This window comes from Magallana gigas, chromosome 1 (assembly GCF_963853765.1).
Source record: "Magallana gigas chromosome 1, xbMagGiga1.1, whole genome shotgun sequence".
Taxonomy (NCBI): Eukaryota; Metazoa; Mollusca; class Bivalvia; order Ostreida; family Ostreidae; genus Magallana; species Magallana gigas.
The window spans coordinates 46,155,084-46,178,422 of NC_088853.1; the positions used below are offsets into that span (position 1 = coordinate 46,155,084).

At 33.0% G+C, this 23,339-nt stretch overlaps 2 long non-coding RNA genes across 5 annotated transcripts; one reads left to right on the forward strand and one right to left on the reverse strand.

Moving 5' to 3' along the window:
* Window positions 1-2,672: 2,672 nt before the first annotated feature.
* LOC136270587 (uncharacterized) lies at window positions 2,673-17,380 on the reverse strand. Of its 4 annotated transcripts, XR_010708397.1 has the most exons (8): window positions 16,944-17,112; window positions 13,808-14,003; window positions 13,059-13,120; window positions 11,951-12,010; window positions 11,248-11,308; window positions 6,584-6,643; window positions 6,097-6,196; window positions 2,673-3,725 (listed from the first exon to the last, which is right to left on the reverse strand). It is a non-coding gene; the product is annotated as an uncharacterized lncRNA (long non-coding RNA). The 4 variants fall into 4 exon arrangements; XR_010708396.1 differs by lacking the exons at window positions 6,097-6,196; window positions 16,944-17,112 and adding an exon at window positions 17,226-17,380; XR_010708394.1 differs by lacking the exon at window positions 6,097-6,196 and having other exon boundaries at window positions 16,944-17,102.
* Window positions 17,381-18,094: 714 nt separating this feature from the next.
* LOC109618351 (uncharacterized) lies at window positions 18,095-21,076 on the forward strand. Its single transcript, XR_010708398.1, has 2 exons — window positions 18,095-19,697; window positions 20,177-21,076. It is a non-coding gene; the product is annotated as an uncharacterized lncRNA (long non-coding RNA).
* Window positions 21,077-23,339: the final 2,263 nt, after the last annotated feature.

Below are 23,339 nucleotides of genomic sequence, written 5' to 3' on the forward strand. Positions count from 1 at the left end.
ATTGGTTGAATTTGTTACCATGGTAACCATATACAAGAGAAAAAAAACCTTATTAGCTAGTTTCTTTTCCCTATGACATATCTTTAATGGGTTAAATCATGGTTCATTTCTTCTGAAAGTAGGCTTAAAGTTCAACAAATATTACACTTACACAAGTAAAAACAACTCATCACTATGGTGTCATATAGGATCCATTGATGGATAGGGAAATTTCTATACTTTTCTATTTTACCTTTTTCATGGTATTTGAAAACATTTCTTTTTTTGTGTGCGATTAAAATTTGGAATCCTGGTTCTAGATAGTGTATAGAGTGAATATATAAGCTTAGAATTGTAAATAACCACAGTGACTGTTTTATATTGGGTAAATCCCTTCAACTATTTTTAGAATCGGTAGGACAACAATTAAAGTACTGCCTTGAGGCAAAATAGTTCATATACTTGCAGAGTGAATAAACATTTATTGGGAGTCATTTTGAATCAAAATGCTTGACACATGTCAGAAAAGTGGATTTGCAATTTTAAAAGCAAGTGTCAATATTGAATTATCATTTGAAGAAAGAATTGAAATTGTTTGAAGTACACCCTTTCCAAAACTGTGAAATTCCCTACTTTTACTTTCATTTTCAGAGTTTTTCAATACAGACGCAGTTGCCGGAAAACGAATCTGACTTCACACCACGAAATTTTAACAGTAGAGAAACAATTTGATGAGCCGTCATTCAAGAGGTTCCTTTTCACTGAACGAAAATTAGGGCTGGAGCTATGAACCTGAACGTTAACATTACCGCCTATGGAAAATGCATTAGTGGACTATACCCAGTTGCATGATCAAAGACATAGACATGTTTGAATTTTTCAGATAGATGTAAATATTTACCTTACGGCTTGACGAAGTATTATACATGTACTTCATTAGGTCGACTATAACAAAGTGTCATCATACAAATTTTAAATTAATCAATTAATTATTTGTTACTTTCAAATGCATATAGTTTCAGTTTACTATATATCAACATATGAATTAAGGTATACTAGTTTTTGTGCACAGATGGATTGAGTTGGTGAACACTTTCTTTACACTTCCATTGGCTGTTGTTCCCATTGGTTAGTGTTATCGAATCAGATCATTTCTATTATTATAACACCCGATATTTTTCGATTTTCAATGTGGGTCCGGCGATCTTGTATGCAAACACCTTGAACTGTATCTATACTACTATTTTAAAATAATACACTCGAATTTTTGGTCTTTAATACCGAGAAATCGGAAGAATACTGTCTTTTTTTATATATATATTTTAAACATCATTGGTATTTGAAGATCACCAATTATTTTTTCTCAGTTAAGCTTCGCTAATTTATATTCAACGAAATTCCTAAAAAAATCACGAAAATCACATGGATTTTTTGGATTTTACAATCTTGCGCTTGCGCAATACATTCACGCTAACGGGATCTTTAGTTTATGTTTCCACAGTATCACATCTGCATGAATAAACTCAGAAATGATAATACAAATATGGGTAGATTTTCATTGGACTTTTGTTACATATTCTGTTCATATATATTAATGATTTCTTATGAGAGAAAGTATAAAATAAAAAATATACATTTCAATTTAGTACTTACTTTTGTCATATTTGTTAGGAGGGTGAAGATTATTCTAACTATGGAAAGTGTAGTGAAATTAATAGCATTATTGTAGGCTTATAGATTTGTTAAGTAAATGTCAATAATAAGGTGTGTCGATGTACATATTTCGTCAAGTCTATGCCTATTTCGCAATGTCAACCCGTGCACGCACGGGTCAAAGTCTAGTAATTCATAATTTATTTAAGGTAGAATAACACACCTGGAAAAAGTCACTTAAATTAACAGGAATTTTTTTGAGTTACAACAAAAGCCCCTGCGGGATTCGAGCTCGGGATATACGGATCACAAGCCCATCACTTTATCCACTCAGCTATGGAGTAAGTTACATATTTCAGTCCATAAAATCATTTTAATTAAACGAAATGTCGTTTCGATCAGCAGTCAGCCATTTTGTGATGATGCGTTATTCCACCTTAACTTATAATTTTTCTTAGTGCCTACGTGAGGTAAACTAATACTGTGTATAAATAATAGTGTATATATATATATATATATATATATATATATATATATATATATATATATATATATATATATCTGCTTTCAACAATAGGCGGACATGGCTATAAAACCATACTTAGGCAGACATATATAGCTTTTTTTAAATCTCGATATTATTCATTGTCCATCTCAACAAGCTCTTAAAACACAAAAGTATGTTCATTGGTAGACTGTTGTTAAGATATATTGCATCTAAAGAGATATACATTTTAAGAGGTCTGCCTTATTTGCTTGTAAAATCTCTGTGAAGAAGCATTTGAACATCAAACATGTAGCCATCTTCCTGTTTGTCAGAATTTAAATTTGGTTTAAAAAGTGACTAAGATACTTTCCAAACAAGAGGTCCATGGGCCACATCGCTCACATGAGCAACAACATCCATGATGAAATCAGCTTTAAGGGGTCATTTACAAAATATCAAAACAATGTATGAGAAAAGATTCTGTATAAAAATATTTCCAATTTTCTTTAACACATTTTCTAATGCTATACATTGTGCTTTTTTAAGAACTGGATAATTTCATTATCAATTGTCTACATCTTGAGCATTTCATTTCTCATGAAGATCAAGAACATCAAACTTTGAACTAATTTTGTAGCCCACGGTCACAGTCCAACAATTGAGAATCAAAAAGTCAAGATGATTGGTTATAAGCAATACCATATATTTTAAAATTTGAGTTATGGAGAATAATTAAAATTATTTCTTAGATTAATATACCACCCCCACCAATTGTGACCTAATTATACCTTCAAGAACATGATTTGAACATGATGACATTTGCACTATCTGATAATTCTTCCACACAAGTCACAGCATGGCTTTTGAGAAAAAAAAATTATAAAGAAAAAGATTTTTAAAGATTTTTTCTCAATATATTCTTATGTAAAAATTGCCCCCCTCCCAATGGTGCCTCTCCCTAACCTTCGGCATACTGATTTAATCAAACTTCAACACAATTTACAGCTTGTCTGGCCTATTGGTTTTTGAAAAAAAAGTTTTTGGAAGATTTGTCTTTATATATCATTTATATTATACAATTGTGGCTCAACCTTGCCCCCTGGGAACATGATTTGAACAAACTTGAATCTACATGACCTGAGGATGCTTCGACACAAGTTTCAGCTTTTCCAACCAAATGTTTTTGAGAAGATTTGTTAAAAATATGATTTAAAAATCATTCCCCTTTTAGATATGACTTAGCCCTTCATTCGAACATATTTGAATGCCATTTACACAAGGTTTCTTCATGCCAAGTTTGGTTGAAATTAGCCAAGTGGTTCTAGGGAATAAGTTGAAAATATGAAAGTTGACAGACAGATGCCATACAAAAAAGTGATCTGAAAAGCTCACATGAGCTTTCATCTCCGGTTAGCTAAAAGGGAGTAAACGAAGGCATTTGATTTAAAGTTTTGGTTTAAAAAATCTAAAAAAAAAAAGTTTTTTAATCGATTGGAATGCTTCTTTTTTCTTTTGTTCTTTTCATTCATGATCTTTGTTCTGAACTGAAGAACTGTGCAAGAAAAGGATGTAGATCTGCTCAAGTAACCCTCCAGACATGTTTTACCTGAAAAGGAAATAGAAATATAACTTTATGAAATTTCAAACACATTGTGTCATATAAGGATACTAGTATATCTATATGTAATATTTTATTCTACAACATATGCAAAGGTAATTATAAATTACAAAGCTTACCGGGATGAGGCATCACCCACATGAGACTATCTTTATTATTTTATGAAAATCAAAGTTGATGATCTTTTATAAAATTTAATAATTCTCAAAGCTCATTAAATACCAAGAATGTTTTAAATATTCCTGTGTGGTACAACCCAAATATAAAAATTGCATGTAAATATGTATTTATCAAAGATTGGTATATGAAAGGGGTTAAAATCATTGGAGATTTTATGAATGAAAATGGAAACATATTGTCAAGAATAGATTTTACTGAAAGATTCCATTTTTCATATATACCTCCAATGTTATATAATCGTGTTATATTTGCAATATCAAAATACTTGACATATTTGTCTGTTGATAAGTCTACTTTGAAGAGAGACTGCACTACATTTATGCCATTTTATTATGAGTCTATTTTTTTGAAAGAAAAAGTAACAAAGCATATATACATATGTTTAACCTTAAATGATTGTGTACCTACAGCTATCAACAAATGGAATGCTGAGCTATGTGATATTTTGCCAAATGATCTCTGTGTACATGATGTTTTTAAAATATGTTTTAGAACTACCAATGATTCAACTATTAATTGGTTACAATATAGAATTCTCCATAGAATTCTTCCTGTTCAATATTATCTTAAGAAAATCAGAATTACTACCTCTGACTGCTGTACTTTCTGTAATGATATGCCTGAAACTATAAAACATGTTTTTGCAACTTGCAAGAAAATCCAGCCTCTATGGAATGCACTTAGTATACTTATATATGAGAAATGCAACAAAAATGTTAATTTTGATGTTTGTAATGTATTATTTGGTGTTTATCCCCTTGTTTGGGAGAACAGAATTCTAAACTTTATAATCCTATATACAAAACAATATATATTTTTATGTTTAAAACAAAGTAAGAAGCCACATTTTTTAGGGCTTTTACAATATTTAAATCAAAGATACAAGACTGAAAAGTATATTCATATTCAGAAATCAGAAATTGATGAATTTGAAAAAGCATGGTCTCCTTGGATTGATTTTATTAATCATCTGGCAGTTTAGAATTAACATGTGTACAATAATGCATCAATTTAATATTTTTAAGTTTTTTGTTTTTTGGTATTCTGTTTTTTTTCTTTCTTTGGTTTGTTTGTCTGTTTTTTTTCACATGGATTGCAGTTTTACTATCACAAGCAACTACCCTACTCTTTATTTTATAATACAATATGGGATGAACTGTGAGTATGTGAGAATGAGAGAGTAAATGTTTCATAAAATGATTTATATATTTAACCTTTGTTTACAATAAAAAAAAAAAAAAAAAATTTAATAATTCTTTAATATAACAATATAAATGTCACAATTTTCGCCTTTATCAAATAAAAATTAGCCATTATCTGACAACTGATATGAAATTGGGCATACAAATAAAATTTTGATAAGACCTCTAGAACAAACCAGGAGGAAAAAGTTTTTTTTTATTTGACTATTTGATGCCTTATAACAAAAACCTTCATATGTAGAACATGAAAAAAATCCCTAAGGCAGAAGTTTGAAAAAATGTGCAAAATTGATACATTTCAAGCAAAATCCCATAGGGTCCTATGTTAAAAATTAACAAACTTTGAGATGATCCCCTAAACAAACAATGTAGTAAATGTCTGATTTTTTTGTTTTAAAATGCTTCCTATTTTAGTAGAAATTCATGCATTTTCAGAGGGACGGGTGGGGATGAGATGTTATGGGACCAACCTTACTTTGAGAACTACATATTAGTAAACTGAGATAATGATCAAAAGTATACTGTTGTAATGAAAAATGTGCATAGGTTTTAGATGTTTTTGAAACAAAATTTAAAAACATAAGATTAAGATAAATTATATATAGAAAATATATTGGCCAGTGATAAAACATCAATGAAATCGCGGATGACGGTTGATGATTAAGAGAGTGCAATTAAAGCTGAACGTCGCTTGTAAATAGGCAATGTCTGCCATATTTCTCTCTCACCACAGTTATCCCTACAACCCCTATAAAAGCTGCGGAACTCTTCGCAGTTTAAAGTATTTCGATGTAGAGGTCTCACCTGTGCTGACATACAACTTGCCTCACCGTGTTACTCGGTCGCAATGAAATTATTAAGTTTTATGCACTTTTTTCAAGTCAGGAGAATACTAACATCAAATAAACTGGTCAAAATATAATTAACAAACAGAATTTGCACATAAAATAAGAATTAAATGCATAAAATCATAAGACCATGAAAAGAAGTTTCAGGTGTGCAATCTGGTGTAACGAAATCGAAGGATTTATAAACCAGGTATCTGTGTGATGGTGCCTATTTATGAGCGGTGTCCAGCTTTAAAGATAAAAAGTCAACAAAATAAAAGCCAAACATGTGTATTTAAATATATATATATATGAGCATATATTTATATGAATTATCCATCTCTGGCAGACACGTTGGCATGCGTTTTTTTTAAATATAGAACTCCTAGAATTTATACCAAACATGAATCTAACAGTCATTTCATCACAGATCTATAGGCCTTTCCTACATGTTCTGACTACATATGAAATACAGAATTAATTATATATCATTATCATAGGAATAAAATAATTAAATTCTATTACCCCTCTTTAGCAGACACCTTAACTTGTGTCCACCAAATACTGTATAAGAACATATGAAATTAATATTCAAATATTTTGATACAAACCAGAGGGACATTCATTCTTAACTTACCTCAACATCTCCATCTAACACCTCTCCAGCATTCTCTTAACGTTGCTTCAAATCCACTTGCTACAAAAAATAAACACCACATGAGAGTTAATAATATTAGCTCGTCCGAAAAATATTGACCACTCAATATTTTTTATTGTTATATTCAGTAGTATATTATCACTATATAACTCTATATAGACGAATAGTCAATAAATGTAATATTAGCTCGCCCGAAAAATATTGACCGGTCAATATTTTTTTGATATTGACCGGCTAGGAATAATATCTAGAGAACATTCCCTCTATTTCAAATAATCGCCTCTGATTTGAGGATTCGTAAACTATGACGTAAATAACTTTTCGAACGCGCAATGTGACGGTTTGCGATCATAACGGATGTCAGGATTTGCGAAGTAGTGTGAAGTAAAATCAGGTAGAACATCTGTATGTTAATTCTTACGGTGGGTGGAATATCACCAGTGATCGTTTGATGCTGAAGATATTTTGGAAATGAACTTTGCACAAAATTGAATTCTCGAATTCTTTGTTGAGGTGAGAAAATTACGACGATCTGTTTTCAGTTACTTTATTAAATTTTGGTTTGTTTCTTCATAAAACAAAACAAATGTTGACTGTGTTTTTGGGCAACATTGATTATATAAGCCCCCTTGGGACGAAAATATTGCCCTCCGCTTCGCGTCGGGCAATATTTCGTCCCTCGGGGGCTAATATAATCAATGTTGCCCTCAACCCCAGTCAATATTTGTATAATATTGACCGGCTAGGAATAATATCTAGAGAATATTCTCTCTATTTCAATTAATCGCTTCTGATTTGTTGATTCGTAAACGATGATGTAAATAACTCTTCGCGACTCCAAAACAAGGTGACGTCATAATAGACAGTCAGTAAAGGCAAGTAAACAACGGAAGCGCAATGCAACGGTTTGCGATCATAACGGATATAAGAATTTGCAAATTACTGCAAGTGAAATCAGGTGGAACATCTGTATGTTATTTCTTACGGGCGGTGGAATATCATCAGTGACAGTTTGATGCTGAGGATATTTTGGAAATGAACTTTGCACAAAATTGAATTCGCGAATTCTTTGTTGAGCTGAGAAACTTACAGTGATCTGTTTTCAATTACTTTCTTTAATTTTGGTTTGTTTCTTCATATAACAAAACAAATGTTGACTGTGTTTTCGGGCAACATTGATTATATTAGCCCCCTTGGTACGACAATATTGCCCTCCGCTTCGCGTCGGGCAATATTTAATCCCTCGGAGGCTAATATAATCAATGTTGCCCTCCACCCCTGTCAATATTTGTATAATATATCTGAGCATATATTATATGAATTATGTGAATTATCCATCTCTGACACATTGGCATGTGTTTTGTAATATAGTATGCCTAGCATTCATACCATGTGAATCTAACAGTCATTTAATCACAGATCTATTGGCCTTTTCTACATGTTCTGACTACATATGAGATACAATATTAACAAGATATCTGTGAGCCAATGCTCACTAGTGATACCCCCGCTCTGATGTGAATATGCAAAATAAGCAAAGTCGACATTTAACAGAAAGCTGGCATCTGATTGGTACAGAAATATATCCCACAATATGGCATGCCTAAACAAATAGTGTGTTAAAATTTCAAACATCTGCGATAAATAGCTGCTGAAAAATCTTTGAGGAAAATTTGTTTGAAAATTTTGGCTAAAATAAACAAAGTACTCATTTAACAGGAAGATGATGTCCGATTGGTACAAAAATATATCCCACGATATGGCATGCCTTAAAAAATACTGTGTTAAAATTTAAAGCATCTCCGATAAATAGCTGCTGAGAAATCTTTGACGAAAATTTGTTTGAAAATTTTGGCAAAAAATAAACAAAGTCATTATTTAACAGGAAGTTGACGTCTGATTGATACAAAAGTATATCCCACAATATGGCATGCCTAAACAAATAGTGTGTTAAAATTTCAAGCATCTGCGATAAATAGCTGCTGAGAAATCTTTGACGAAAATTTGTTTGAAAATTTTGGTTAAAAAATAAGTAAAGTCGTCATTTAACAATAAGTTGACGTCCGATTGGTACAAAAATATATCCCACGATATGGCATGCCTTAACAAACACTGTGTTAAAATTTCAAGCATCTGCGATATATAGTTGCTGAGAAATCTTTGACGAAAATTTGTTTGAAAATTTGGTTAAAAAATAAGCAAAGTCGTCATTTAACAGGAAGTTGACGTCCGATTGATACAAAAATATATCCCACGATATGGCATGCCTAAACAAATAGTGTGTTAAAATTTCAAGCATCTGCGATAAATAGTTGCTGAGATAAATGCGACAGAAATTTTTGTTACGGACGGACAGACAGACAGACAGACAGACAGACAGACGGACGGACGGACGGACGGACGGACGGACGGACGGACAGACAGACACACAAGGGTAAAACAGTATACCCCCTCTCCTTCGGAGCGGGGGTATAATAACATATTACTTATTAGTATAAGAGTAAAAACCAAAAAAAATCAAAGATAACAAAGCTCACCGATACCAGGTATCATCTTTGTGAGACCACCTTTATCATATTATATGAAAATCATAGCAAATGATCTTTGATATTCATGTATACTAATTTGACACAATATCATGTATCATATGTTAATAATAGTTTGATAATCATATGTTCATTTTATAAGGTATTGTAAGATACAATGTTTTTCAACACAAAAATAAAAAATACAATATTGCATCCTATGATACTATACAATATATGTCATATGATACAATACTGTAAAATATAATGATACATATATATTATTATTACGGTAACTTGATCCAAAGGGGCGGATCATGTCGAGTTGCCAGGTGCGGATCACCAGATCATATGAAACACGAAGCGTCAAACTTTTATTACTAAATACATGTTTGTAATAAATTAAATAATAAATACCCTTTTCCATATCACAGCCTGTATCAGCCCTCGACCAATATCATCCTCCAGGCCTTCTGCCCCTGGGCTGATATTGGAGTCTCGGGCCGATACTTGCTGTGATATGGAAAAGAATATGTATTATTCTCTATTTAATGCTGGTATCATATAAAACAATGGTGTTTCATATCCTACAATACTTTATCATTGGAATCATGTTATATCATTGGAATCATGCTATATCATTTCACAATAATAACATCTATCGAAAAAGATTGTGTGAGGTAGAAGGTTTTTTTTAGCATTCTTGATAATGGAGATCAGGCTCTTCATCAGAAGATACCTCTGCAATTTATTTGTATTATAGTTAAATCAACTATGCAAGTTTGAAATAGTTCTATTATATCCTAAAAATGTGACCTGTTCCTAAAAACTAAACCGCATCCAGCATCTAAAACTTATGACTCAGATTCAGCATTCGAGCCTGCTAAGTGCATGTATCATAAAACACACCATCCATGTAAGTTTGGTGAAGTTAGGACAAGTAATAACTAAGATATAATCATCAGAGGGCACCTGCTCAAATAACTTTAACCTCATTCAGCATCCAAAACCTATGGCTCAAATGCATCAGTATTACAAGACGCACCATCCATGCCATCTTCCCTAGCCAAGGGTTTCTGATCTGCACCGCTTTTCACAAACCCTTGGCATATTGTGCTATCAAAAGTCAGGATTTTTTCGTCACTATTTAAATCAAAGATGCCGTACTATAACGTACCTGATGCAGTTATGGCAGCCTCTGTAGACATTGATATTGACAAGTTACCCAGTGTATTCAATAAAAAGGAATAATGTGAAATGTTACATATGGATTGAATTCATTCGAAAGGTGATCAAAAGACTGTGAGTGGTAAATCCTCAATCTACGAGTGCACACCTCTGTTGATAAACAATATAGTGTACTTTTTTTTGCACCATTGAATAATCGATACATGCATTATGAAGACTCAAACAGAAAGACGAGAAAAATAAGGGTTTTGAGCTATTCATAGTAGAGACACTCGTGAATAAACATAAGGAAAACATTGTTGATTAAATCAGATATGCTTTGTAGTTTTTGATTGGTCGAACGGTTTCAGTAAACCCCAATCAAAATCCTGGAAAAAAAAACGAACTTTTGTTAGCATGATATGCCAATGGTTGCGAGAAGTGGTGCGGATCAGAAAACCTTGGATAGCAAAGATGCATCCATGCAAGTTTGGTGAAGTTAGGACCAGTAGTAACTTAGAAATGGCTATCAAAGGGCACCTGCACCAAAAAATTGAACCTGATCCAAAAACCTTAACCTCCTCCAGCATCTGAAATTCATGGCCAAGTTTCAGCATCCAAGTCTTTCATGTCCATAATTAGGTCCAGATGCATCATCCTTGCAAGTTTGGTGAAGATAGGACAAGTAATAACTTAGATACAGGGCCTGCATAAAAACCTTAACAAGATCCAGACGCCAACGCCAATACCGTGGGTATAGCATAAGCCCCCCCCCCCCCCCCCCCCCCACCCCCACTTTGTCTCGGTGAGCTGATTATGAAATCCTATTACCCCTCTTAAGCAGACACCTTAACTTGTGTCCACCAAATACTGTATAATATATATAAATATATATTCATATTAAAATATTTGAGACAGAATATTAAAGAGAGACATTCATTTTTAACTTACATTAACGTCTCCATCTAAAACATACTCTCCAGCTTTTTGCTTCTTGCTCCAGATCCACTTGCTACAAAAAACATCCCATTAAGTTAATAAATAGGTTGGAGATACCAAACTTGGGTACAGTACTAATCAAACCCAAGTTTACAGAATGTAACCCAGACTAAACCCAGATTTACTTTCGGAGTTTACTCCGGATTAATTAGAATGGACCCAAAGTAAACTAGAGAGTAACTTCTGTCGAAAGAACCCTAAGGCAGACGCTACATGAGTATTTGGAATATACAAGGGGTGGGCATTACAGGCAGTAAAATAATTAGATAAAAGACCCGACTGCTTCACATTTCAATGTTTAAAGAGAACTATGAAAGCAAACCGCGAGTGAACCCAAAGTAAACCCCAACTGTGCACAAATTTCCAAAAATAAACCTGAAGTAAACCCCAAATTAATATCGAAAGTAAACCTTGGGTTTACTCTGGTGTAAGGTTGGGTCTGATCAATAGTGTAATTATAATGTTTACCGGGTAATTTTCACCATTCTACACTTGCATTTTCTGACTACATATGAGATACAGGATTAATTACATATATTTATTATGGGTGTAAAATTATTAAATCCTATTACCCCTCTTAAGCAGACACCTTCACTTGTGTCCACCAAATACTGTTTATATATATATAGTTGATACTAAAATATCTTTAACTTACCTCAACATCTCCATCTAACTCCTCTCCAGCATTCTCTTAACATTGCTCTAAATCCATTTGCTACAAAAAAACACCCCAGTAGAGTTAATCATTATGTGAATTACCAAGCTTGGGTACAGTACCAATCAAACCAAATCTAATAGAAAGTAAACACAGACTTAACCCTAGGTTTACTTTCGGGGTTTACTCCGGTTTACTAGAGGGGACCCAGAGTAAACCCAAAGTAAACTAGAGTTTCCCCTGCCAGAGGTTGACCCCCGAGACAGATGCTACATGTGTATTTGGAATTTACAAAGGATGGGCATTATAGGCAGTAACATAATTATATAAAAGACTGGTCTGCTTCACATTTCAATGTTTAAATAGAACCATAAAAGCAAATGTTAGTAAACCTAAAGTAAACCCCGAGTAGACCAAAAGTAAACCCCATCTGGACAAACATTTACTAAAAGTAAACCTCGAAAGTAAACCTGGGGTTTAGTTAGAGTTTGCTCTGGTGTTAGGCTGGGTCTTGTTGGTACTGTAGTTATAATGTATACTGGGTAATTTTCACCATTCTGAAGTTGTATTTTCTGACTACACATGAGATACAGGATTATTACTATTTAGGAGTAAAATGGTTAATTCCTTTTACCCCTCTTAAGCAGACACATTAACTTTTGTTATACTTTCATGTAAAATACTGAAATCTGATTGGTTTAGACGCAGTTCATAATCTGTTCTATTACCTTCAGCGTTAGCAACGCACTTAGCAACGGGTAACATTACGAATTGTTACATGCGCGAAAATCATGCGCGTACGGTTCGCCTTAGAATTCACGTTATTCCTATCTTAAAGCAGTGATGTTTTCTTTAAAATTAAGACATTCAGTATAACAAAATAAATAGTGCCTGTTTCGGAGGATAACAGTTGAAATTGACACCCCCGAAAACCACTGTCAACCTCCGCTTCACGTCGGTTGACAATGGTTTTCTCGGGGTGTCAATTTCAACTGTTACCCTCCCAAACAGGCACTATTAATATAATGTCCACTAGATACTTTATTTATATATATTTGATATTAAAATATTTGTAACAGAATACGAGAGACATTCATTCTTAACTTACCTCAACATCTCAATCTAACACCTCTGCAGCATTCTCTTCTCGTTGTGCCATCTTAGAAATTACTGTTGAGTAAATCAAAATAAAGATAATATTCTCTGCACTATAATCATTGATTTTTCTAATTCTCATATTTGACATTATTCTGTTTTTTTTAAACCAAACTGATGTCCATTTGAAAAAAATCAACCTGTTAGTTATACTGTAAATTCCTTTTATTACGCGAGTACTCGTGGTTTCGGATCAAATCGCGAGAATATAAAATCGCGAACACGGAATTTCCATTCTTATTTCTTATAGTTTTCAACTCTTAGAAAATAATAGCAAGATTTTAAAATCCGCGAAGGGTGCTTCTCGCGATTTTACGTGAATATTAATTCCTCGCAGTTAATTAGGAATCTACAGTATACAGATGATAAAAGATAAAATTTTCACTAAATAAATACCTCAACCCTCACCCATGCCAATCAAACAGAATATTTAACTTAGTTCGAACAAGTTGAGATATTGTTTAACTTAGCTACACATTTCTAGAAAATTTATCCATGCAGTATATTTAAAATTAATTGAATCTACAGACAGAAAGAAAGACATGGGGGCGGTAAACATATTAAAAATTTAAAACAATTAACATTAAAATACATCTTCAAAAAATTTCAATGTTTTTCTTTTTCATTATTCATGTTATTAATCAATTACAAGTACCGGTAAAACATTTCAGTTTCTCGATGATGTTAGATAATATATTTTACCTTGCTCCTCCACCAAAGGTTCTCTTTATCTCCATAATTGTATTGAATCTATTCCCTTGGCTGTATATTCTTCACAGCATACAGACAGAGGTCCTCTTTGTCATTAAAGACATTCAGCTTCATGACCAAATTAGCATCTTTGTCTGTATCATTGGTGAAATGACTAATGCTGTTAGTAACACCCTCTGCATCAATGCTAAAACAAAAATTTGAACAATAGATAAAAAATGTAATCCTGAAAAAATTCTGAGGAAAATGAATTGCACTTTTATTTTATATTTTCCAGCAACTGTGTTTGCATGTTTGAGGACTTTGTATGATGGTTGGGGGCTAACAATGTTTTCTATCTTCTACATGCATACATGCTAACCTCCTGTGATGAAAAAGAGGTAGATTAAGAACCCGAAAGAGATGGCATTGCACATGGCCTTTTTGTGTATAGTATATTTTAAAGCATATAGTTTTATATACTATTTATGTAAATAGAGATTCTTATTAGTAATTAAGGATATCAACTGAAATATAAAAGACTTGACAAATTTAGCAATATGAACAAATGCCCCCCCCCCCCAAAAAAATAGTAATCATTTACCATCAAACTGATAAAGCAATTTTATTTTTTGGAGGAAAAAAATCTTTGTGTGCCGAGACTTTAACAATTGCCATTGTTTAGTAAAAATAGGTTAAGTTATCAAAATTTTACAAAAAAGAGAAGTAAGAACTTCATTCTCTCCCAAGTTATTATTGAAATTGATAAAAGGGTATATATCCAAGATATCTTTATTGACAAATTATCATTTTTCACTCAATAAAGTTCACAGGAACAAAAACAAAAATCTTACGGAGATTTATAATGGGAAATGTTTAAATCTTTTTACCATTTGGAGCTCATTTGGAATACCTCACACAATTTTTCAATGTTTCTCCTTGGTAAAGATAATATTGACATGTCTAATGAAATCACTATAAGTGGTTTCTTTCATCTTTTAATGTAAAACACACATGCTTGAAAACTAATCATTCAAATGACTTAAAAAAGCGTACTATGTATGAACCAGACTCAATTCATGCTCTAATTTCAAACATGAGAAAGTTTCTGGACCACAATGCCTCCCAACGTATGTATTTTGAAGAAAAGCGGTAGATTTCCTAATGAAAGCAGTAAGTGGGTAACAGACTCAGAGGTAAAAAGCTGTAAACTTCAGCGAAAAGCGATAGAGTTAACATGTATGCCTTCTATCAATTAAGTTACGAACAAGAAAATGATAAAGATCCGTAGGAAGAGGGAATTTTTACAAAAAAAAAATCACTTTTGGCACATATTGTTTTTTTTAGGTTTACGAACCACAAAATTGTGAAGTTCTGTTTGAGGACAACATTTTTTTTACATCATCTTTATTCTAATAATATTAAATGAATGGCAACTTCATGATTGTGATGTGATGATCAAGTGTAGCATGAGATGTAGCATACCGGTATGTGAAAAGTATGTAATCTGTGAAACATATCACTGAAAAAGTACAATAGAATATTAGACATACAGCTTTGAATGTTCATTTGTCATTTTATAGGGGTCGATACATTTTTCATTATAAGAATGTTTAGTTATAGTTGTATCATATAAACATTTTAGCTTGGTACAAATAGTTTTCCAATTTGTTTGTTAAGGGTAATCTTCGTTAATACCAATGAAACAAAATTTCATATAAAATGGTTAAAATAAGGAATTCTATAAATAAATGAATAGTCAGAGGTGTTAAGCATGGACATTATCAATAGATAATGTTGCTTTAGAATATGTTAACTTTCTATAAATAAATGATATTAGAATTTCATTTTATTCTAGCTGCGTTTTGGATGCTTGGTGACCGGTTTCTTTCCACTTGCAACGCATCGACATCACATGCATTAATTTAAATTACATATCAGTCTGACAAGATAGTTTCATCTTTTAAAGTTGTTGATCTCGGCATTTCCCAGCCCCGCGAAAAAACTTCAGACTAAACCAGGCCATAATAAACACAATTAAACCTCAGTTTAATGTGTACATTTTCTCATGCCATATTTGACAGGAAGTTGTTGCCTTACAATATTGATCCCGATATGAAATCACCAAAAATCTAAATCCCATCAAAAATTTGCTGTCGTGGGGAAAAGATCTCTTTTGTAATTTTATATTTTTTCCTAAAAACTCAGAAAACCAAGTAGCGGGTTTGTAAACCTAAAAACAAAAACGCTGTTCGTCTTGTCAGACTAAATACCAGTTCATGTAAATATCTTGGGTTGAAGATAGTCAACATTTCACTGGGAAACTAGTGTGTAATTAGTTATACAAGCCCACTCTGAGAGTACTGCAGCATAAGCAATACACATACCCTACTGGTTTGTAATATCAGAGACATATATAACATGTACAGTATATGTCCCTGGTAATATTTTATGAAATTAAGCTTCATATATTTTTTTTAAATAAGAGATAAAGAACAGAGCAAATTCAAATTATATATTCTACTCTAATATTAAAAACAGACTTAATTTTACTCTTATTAAATGTAAAATATTTTCTTTCGGATTGTTTAGTTTAATGATAATATTTGACATGTTATACTAGGAGACAACAGGACAGAGGAAATTCAAACTATGCAGTTGATATTGAAATAAAATACAAAGTGGACAAAATAATATTCTTTAATTTATCTCGGGCAATATAGCCAAGTCCATTAAGTATCCGCTGGTAGAAATTTGTGAAAAAAATGGCCTGTAATGCACAATATCATTACTTACCGTCTTCTGTACCCCGAATCAAGCCAAAGAGGATAGCCCAACCCCGATAACGAACCCGATTGTAATAATTCAAAAAAATGTACACACATTACTTGACACCATTTTACAGATCTTATTTGTTAGAAGTGATAAAAGAAATGATACAAGTGATGCCTGATATTACTATTGACCGCATACCATGATACTATACATACTGGACTCGTTTATTCACTAAACACACAGAACCACAAAAAATCTTCAAAATTCCCACTACGTAATACATATAATATTATTATAATACATATATAGAACACATTTTCATGTTATGTTATTGAAATTCAAGATAAAATGCTATAAATTACAAGATATTTACCCAGACGAGGTTCAACATCCATTCAGTGAACCGAAAATTATTACCTCAAGAAACAGAAGAGTTCCTAAATAACCACCAACCCCTCCTTTTTGAACACAAACTTGATAATTATCCAAATTATCAATAGATTATTTTTAATATGATTTAGGTAATATTCTATAATTTAACAAGCAGCCTCTTGCGACATAACAGTAGTGAGACAACTCAACATCGCTATAAAGTTAGGTACATGTACACATCAGGGCCGAGGCATGCTTGTTTACATTTCATAAATGTACCTACCTTTTTCTTTATCGTTTTCTAGGACTGCTTTCAGCTGAAAACGTATACATATTATGCATAAAATTATTACGAACACGAGGTTATTTAACTCTTTAACGTTACACTAGATTAGCTAATATTTACAATAGGCCCTACATCTTTTTGTGGTGACGCCAAAATCAACTGTGGTAGATCGGGATTTTGTTTCTATTTATTATTATTAGTATTCCGATCCCGATGTGATTTATTCTATTACTTTGGTAACGCCCACTTTATACGATAGCCAATAACGTTAATGAGAGTTGTCTTTGTTCTGTCCCATATATAAAGCCGTGTAAGTCATTATTTGACGAAGGAGACGGCTGGTTTCGCTAGCTACTTTTCTCCTGAAGCAGAGAGGGGGAGGGAGACAGCTGGTTTCGCTAGCTACTTTTCTCCTGAGTCCCGACCCGTCTCGTCTGTCTATTTAAGGTCCCTGTTAAACTGTTAAAGTTAGGTTTTAGGTTGGGGGATTTTAAGTATATGCTATTGCCTTGTGTTCTTATTTTGTTATAATAAATTTATAAAGGGTTGTTAATCTTGGTTTTCATTTACTTTTGGTTTGGTTTATTATATCTGGTTTATCTATAGTGAGAGTAAAGTCGTTTTCATTCCTTATTTATAATTTAGTAAAGTTTAGTAATGTAGAGGTCAAATTCAGTCACAAAACAAAAATAAACACAACGCGAAGTACTGATAAAAACCTATACGGCACTGACCTGCTACATTATTTGGTGCCGTGACCAGGATAGGGTTTGTACTACAATGGTCAGTGGCACGTGCTACTCACTTTGAGAGATTCGGACTTTGCTGAATTCTTTTGTTATCATTTTCTATTGTATTGTGTTTTTTTTTATTTCTTTAGCTGTCGCTTTTCTTTGTAATGGATTTGTGGGTTTGAGAATTCATGTTGTTCGTGAGTTGAAATATTTAGTAGATTATTTTTGTACTTGATTTTTTACGCTGCATTTTTTCATCATGCAGTTATGTTTAGAGATGATAGAGCATTTTTGCGTGAGAGAAATTATCCCCCAGCACATATTCAGACCGGGAATGGTGTCCCTTATGAAAGTTCAGATAAGTCCAACGAAGTTAGAGTAAATACTATTGATAGACAGATAGAAGAGTTATCAGCAAAGTGTGATTTTTTAGAGAAAGAGCTTAAAACGAAGTATTTTAAAAATGGTTTTGCTTTTGAAAATGTTAGTCAGACGGCTAGAGAGAATCGAACGCACGTGCAATCTGACAATTATTTGGCACAGTCACGTCATTCAAAGCATAGGAAAGAAATAAAGTCGCCAACATTTGATGGTAGTTTTGATATTCATGAATTTTTCATTCAGTTTGAACAGGTTGCTAAGTGGAATGGGTGGAGTAAGATAGAATGTGCAAGTCAGCTTATTATGAGTTTACGGGGGTCTGCAAGACATGTGTTATCCGAAATTCTTTTGACAAAATCTGACAATTATGATGATTTAAAAAATATTTGCAAAAGTTATTTCAATCCCAGAGAAAATGTGAAAGCTTACCAAGTTGAGTTTAAAACAGCGCGTAGACAAAATGGGGAAACAGTTGAAGATTTTGGTTATGCTTTGAAAAGGTTAGCCTTAAAATCATATCCACATATTCCCTATAAATACTTAGAACCTCATATTGTTGACCAGTTTATCTTTGGTTTAGGGGATATTGATTTGCAAAAGCATGTTCAGTTTAAACATCCCTCCACAATTGAGAAAGCGATAGGTTTAGCAATAGAATATGAGAGTTTCGTAAGTAATTTTGTCGCAAACCAAATGCCTGTTTCAATTCACACAAGTGACAGCGATTTTAATGATTTAAAAGCATTTATTAGGGAAGAAATTCAGAGAGCGTCTTGTGAACATTATGTTGATGAAGTTGAGTCTTTACAGAATTCAAACATGTCTGATTGCCAAAACGTTCCTCCTAATATTACCAGTAAATCGTGCCATCTGGTTGGTCATTGTTCTGAAAGTTCAAGCTCGTTAGAAACAACTCTTACTCTCGAAAAACATTCAGGGACTAATGCCATGGTCGGGTCATTAGTTTCAGGCCGTTCAAACCTTACCGAACACAGTCGACCATTCGAGGTAGAGTCGCAGAACCAAACAGAAACTGGTAAAACGCCGGGTAAAGTTCAATGTTCCGAAGAAAATGCATGTTTTGGTGAAGTTACTGTAGCACACGATGTGCCTGTTGACGTAATATCCAGTTCTACGTGTAATTCTGTAATAGATGAATCCGAGCGTTCTGACACTGAGTTGCAGACCGATTACTTAGCACCTTTGGTTGAAAATTATGAAACCTTGAACCCCGAAGTAAATGTTTTTACAACAAACTCTCAAACTTGTTCAGATTTACCAGGAAAGAAAGAGAACAAGCACATGGCGAATTCCATCCTGGAATGGAAGCTCGATGGAAGAACTGTTCCCCCTGGTAAAGTTAATTCTTGTCTGAGCGGTGAAATCCCCTTACAGTTGTCGTTCGTGGGTACTACTTCTATGTACAAGCCCGTCGACCCAGTATTGTACCCTTATTGTAGACCCGAGCATCCGAAGGGAATTGGCTAAATGTGTTTTGATATTACAATGTCAGTTGAAAGTTAGAGCGATGTAGCATTTACGTGTTCGTTGATTTGTTTATTTTTGTGGCTTATAAACTAAATTAGATTTTTTGTAAAATTTGATAGGTTATTAAAAACGCGTAAATCTAGTAGGTTAGTCTAACAGTAACTATCCTCTGTCGATCTTGTTGACAAAACTGGGATAGTATGCCTGTTAATAACCCGTGTAAACATGTAATACTTTTATGTACTGTAAAGTTCCGTGTGCTGTGTGATAGTGTGATGATTTGATATATGGATTCCGTTATGATATTTATGACATGATTATTAATAGATTCTTTTGATTTTTCAGACCATGTATTCACCAGTTTTATTGCAGTTTATCCAGACACCAGGTTGACCAATGTGAGATTTGGAAATGGACTGGAACCTGATACATTCAACTCGATATATTTCAAGTGTCTGATCGTCTTCATAATATCCGATGTTATACCGGTATCCATTATGTTCACCCTGGAATCAGCGATATCCATGAAGTTTGTGATAATCGTGTATAAATGTTGTGTTATACCTATAGTATTATATTCCGGAATGTGTTGCCATTAGTGATTGTTGAGGACCATGGAGACTGGTACTGTGAAGCCACGGTGAACTTAGCAATGTGACATATTCCCCTGATTGTGTTATGTTTTGCTTATTTTGTATGTATGTTTTTGAGGGAAATTTGATTGAAATGCACTACTTGATTTTAATCAAATGCATAGCATTTGTCTTTAAGGGGGGAGGAATGTGGTAGATCGGGATTTTGTTTCTATTTATTATTATTAGTATTCCGATCCCGATGTGATTTATTCTATTACTTTGGTAACGCCCACTTTATACGATAGCCAATAACGTTAATGAGAGTTGTCTTTGTTCTGTCCCATATATAAAGCCGTGTAAGTCATTATTTGACGAAGGAGACGGCTGGTTTCGCTAGCTACTTTTCTCCTGAAGCAGAGAGGGGGAGGGAGACAGCTGGTTTCGCTAGCTACTTTTCTCCTGAGTCCCGACCCGTCTCGTCTGTCTATTTAAGGTCCCTGTTAAACTGTTAAAGTTAGGTTTTAGGTTGGGGGATTTTAAGTATATGCTATTGCCTTGTGTTCTTATTTTGTTATAATAAATTTATAAAGGGTTGTTAATCTTGGTTTTCATTTACTTTTGGTTTGGTTTATTATATCTGGTTTATCTATAGTGAGAGTAAAGTCGTTTTCATTCCTTATTTATAATTTAGTAAAGTTTAGTAATGTAGAGGTCAAATTCAGTCACAAAACAAAAATAAACACAACGCGAAGTACTGATAAAAACCTATACGGCACTGACCTGCTACACAACCATGACGTCATATTATCTAACATGTAAAACCTACTGTTTTGAAATGCATGCATCTCATAGAATGAGTTTTCTCTTGACTTAAAACTGCAAATATTTTGTTTTAATTTAATTATTTATTAATCAGTTTTGATGTATTATTGTTTAACTTTGTTAAGTCCTTGAAATGTTTTCCTCAATTCAACATGTTTTTTGTCGTCATATTTCATGAATAGAGTGTGACAACAAATAAAATTTACTGTTTAAAAGTATAAATATCAAGAAAACAAGATAAAAACTTAAGCTAGTCTAAATAAGCTTGATCCTACTTTCCTCATATTTGAAAACACTTTAAACACATTTTATTCACCAAGGGTGGTTGATTCTTTTCCTTCGTATGATGCACATTTTGCAGCTAAATTGTTTTTTGTTAATTAACTAAACCTTCAATTTTGCTTATTTTTAATTCATAGTTTATCATATGTATATTGTTGCAAATCGACAAATGTAAAGTTTACAAGTTTGTCGAATTCTGACATGACCTGATATGGAAAATGCTTGCTTGCGGGAAAAGGCTTGTCGTAATCACCAGAATGGTTTTAAAAAAAAAGGGGGGGGAAAGTACGGCATTGAAAATCTAAACAATCTAAAAAGATCTAAAATTGTGGTATTTTCCCTAAGGAATCCATTATATCTGTACTAATTTACATTTGTAATATACCAAATATGCTGCATTTTTATATTTTGAAACTAAAAAGCAGACGGTAGAATTTATTATTTTTATATATAAATACTGTATAATGTTATTAATCACAAATTACAAACTGAGAAAAAAGCCATTTTTTGATCTGCTTCGAATTGCGGAATATGATACTTTTCTATATATTCCTATAGTAAATATACCTGTATTTTGAGATGGCCCCTAAAAAGAGCCAAGACGGTCGATTTTCGCAAAACTATTCAAAAAACTATAGCGTTTGTGTAAATAACATAACTAAGATGCGTATGAGAAATATAATTGAAATTTGACAATTTCATCGCAACCGAGTAACACAGCAAGGCGAAATGTACGTACATGCACACATATGAGAGTTCTTTAAAGTTCTTTACACTATCTAGAGGTCTTCGCCATATAAGGAGACAGCAGTGATGAAAAAGAAATGTGGCGGGCATTGCCTATTTATAATCAGTGTTAGCTTTAATATGTAACGTAGATTACAGTAATTTGATCCAGTGAAATCAAGAGTCTTCATAGATGTGAACTTATCGTATCTCTTTTGTGGACCAACAACATTTCTGGATGAGAATTCTGCTGAACCATCTTGAACAATACTCCCATTAGGACATAAAAAATGAAAATTTTCTTCATATTTGTACATTGCAAATTAATCCTTTATTATGTTGTGTGAACTTTAATAATGCGGCAATTCCTTATCTCCTAGGCTGTGTTTGTTTTCTCATTAAATGGACCAACAACAACGCGCACCCAGTATTGGATAAGGTTGTGGTACTTATTTTAGAGAAAAGTCCGTTTTTAAAATGGCAATACCCCACTCAAATCTAAAAATTGTTTTAATAGTGGAATTAAAAGACATAAAATGATGATTGACAATCAATATTAAAATGTATAGTTTTTTAAGTTCTGCTAAGCAACATGTACATTGACAGAAACGTTTCCATTAGCTTTTGCGGAATCGCCCAGATTATTAGTACCTCTCTCCTTTTTTTCTCGACTTCTTATTCGTCTTCTGTACGATTTAAATACTCCGAATTTAGAGGTGTCTGCTTCTGGAAAATGCAATGAAAACTTCATGATTCATTTTTATGTGGTAAAATGTCAAGTCTTATACTCTAAAACTTGACGTGGCCTGGCCTGACCTGGTTGTATGGGACACTTCTTCTAGATAAACAAAGGTTAAAGCGTTAATTTCGATTTTTTTTGGTAATAAGTTTCAATCCCACTGGAGATTTTATAATTTTTACCTTTCCAAAAAACATTTAAAACATTTTTTTGTCCAAATTCTAAAATTTAAAAATTGTTAACCGGTGAAAGTAATCCACGATAATATCGACAGGTGTCCCAAACCACCTGGCTCCGCTTTCTATGATTTTTATGTCATATTTTCTATTTTGTACCACAGTGCATTTTAGTCTTTATTTATTTT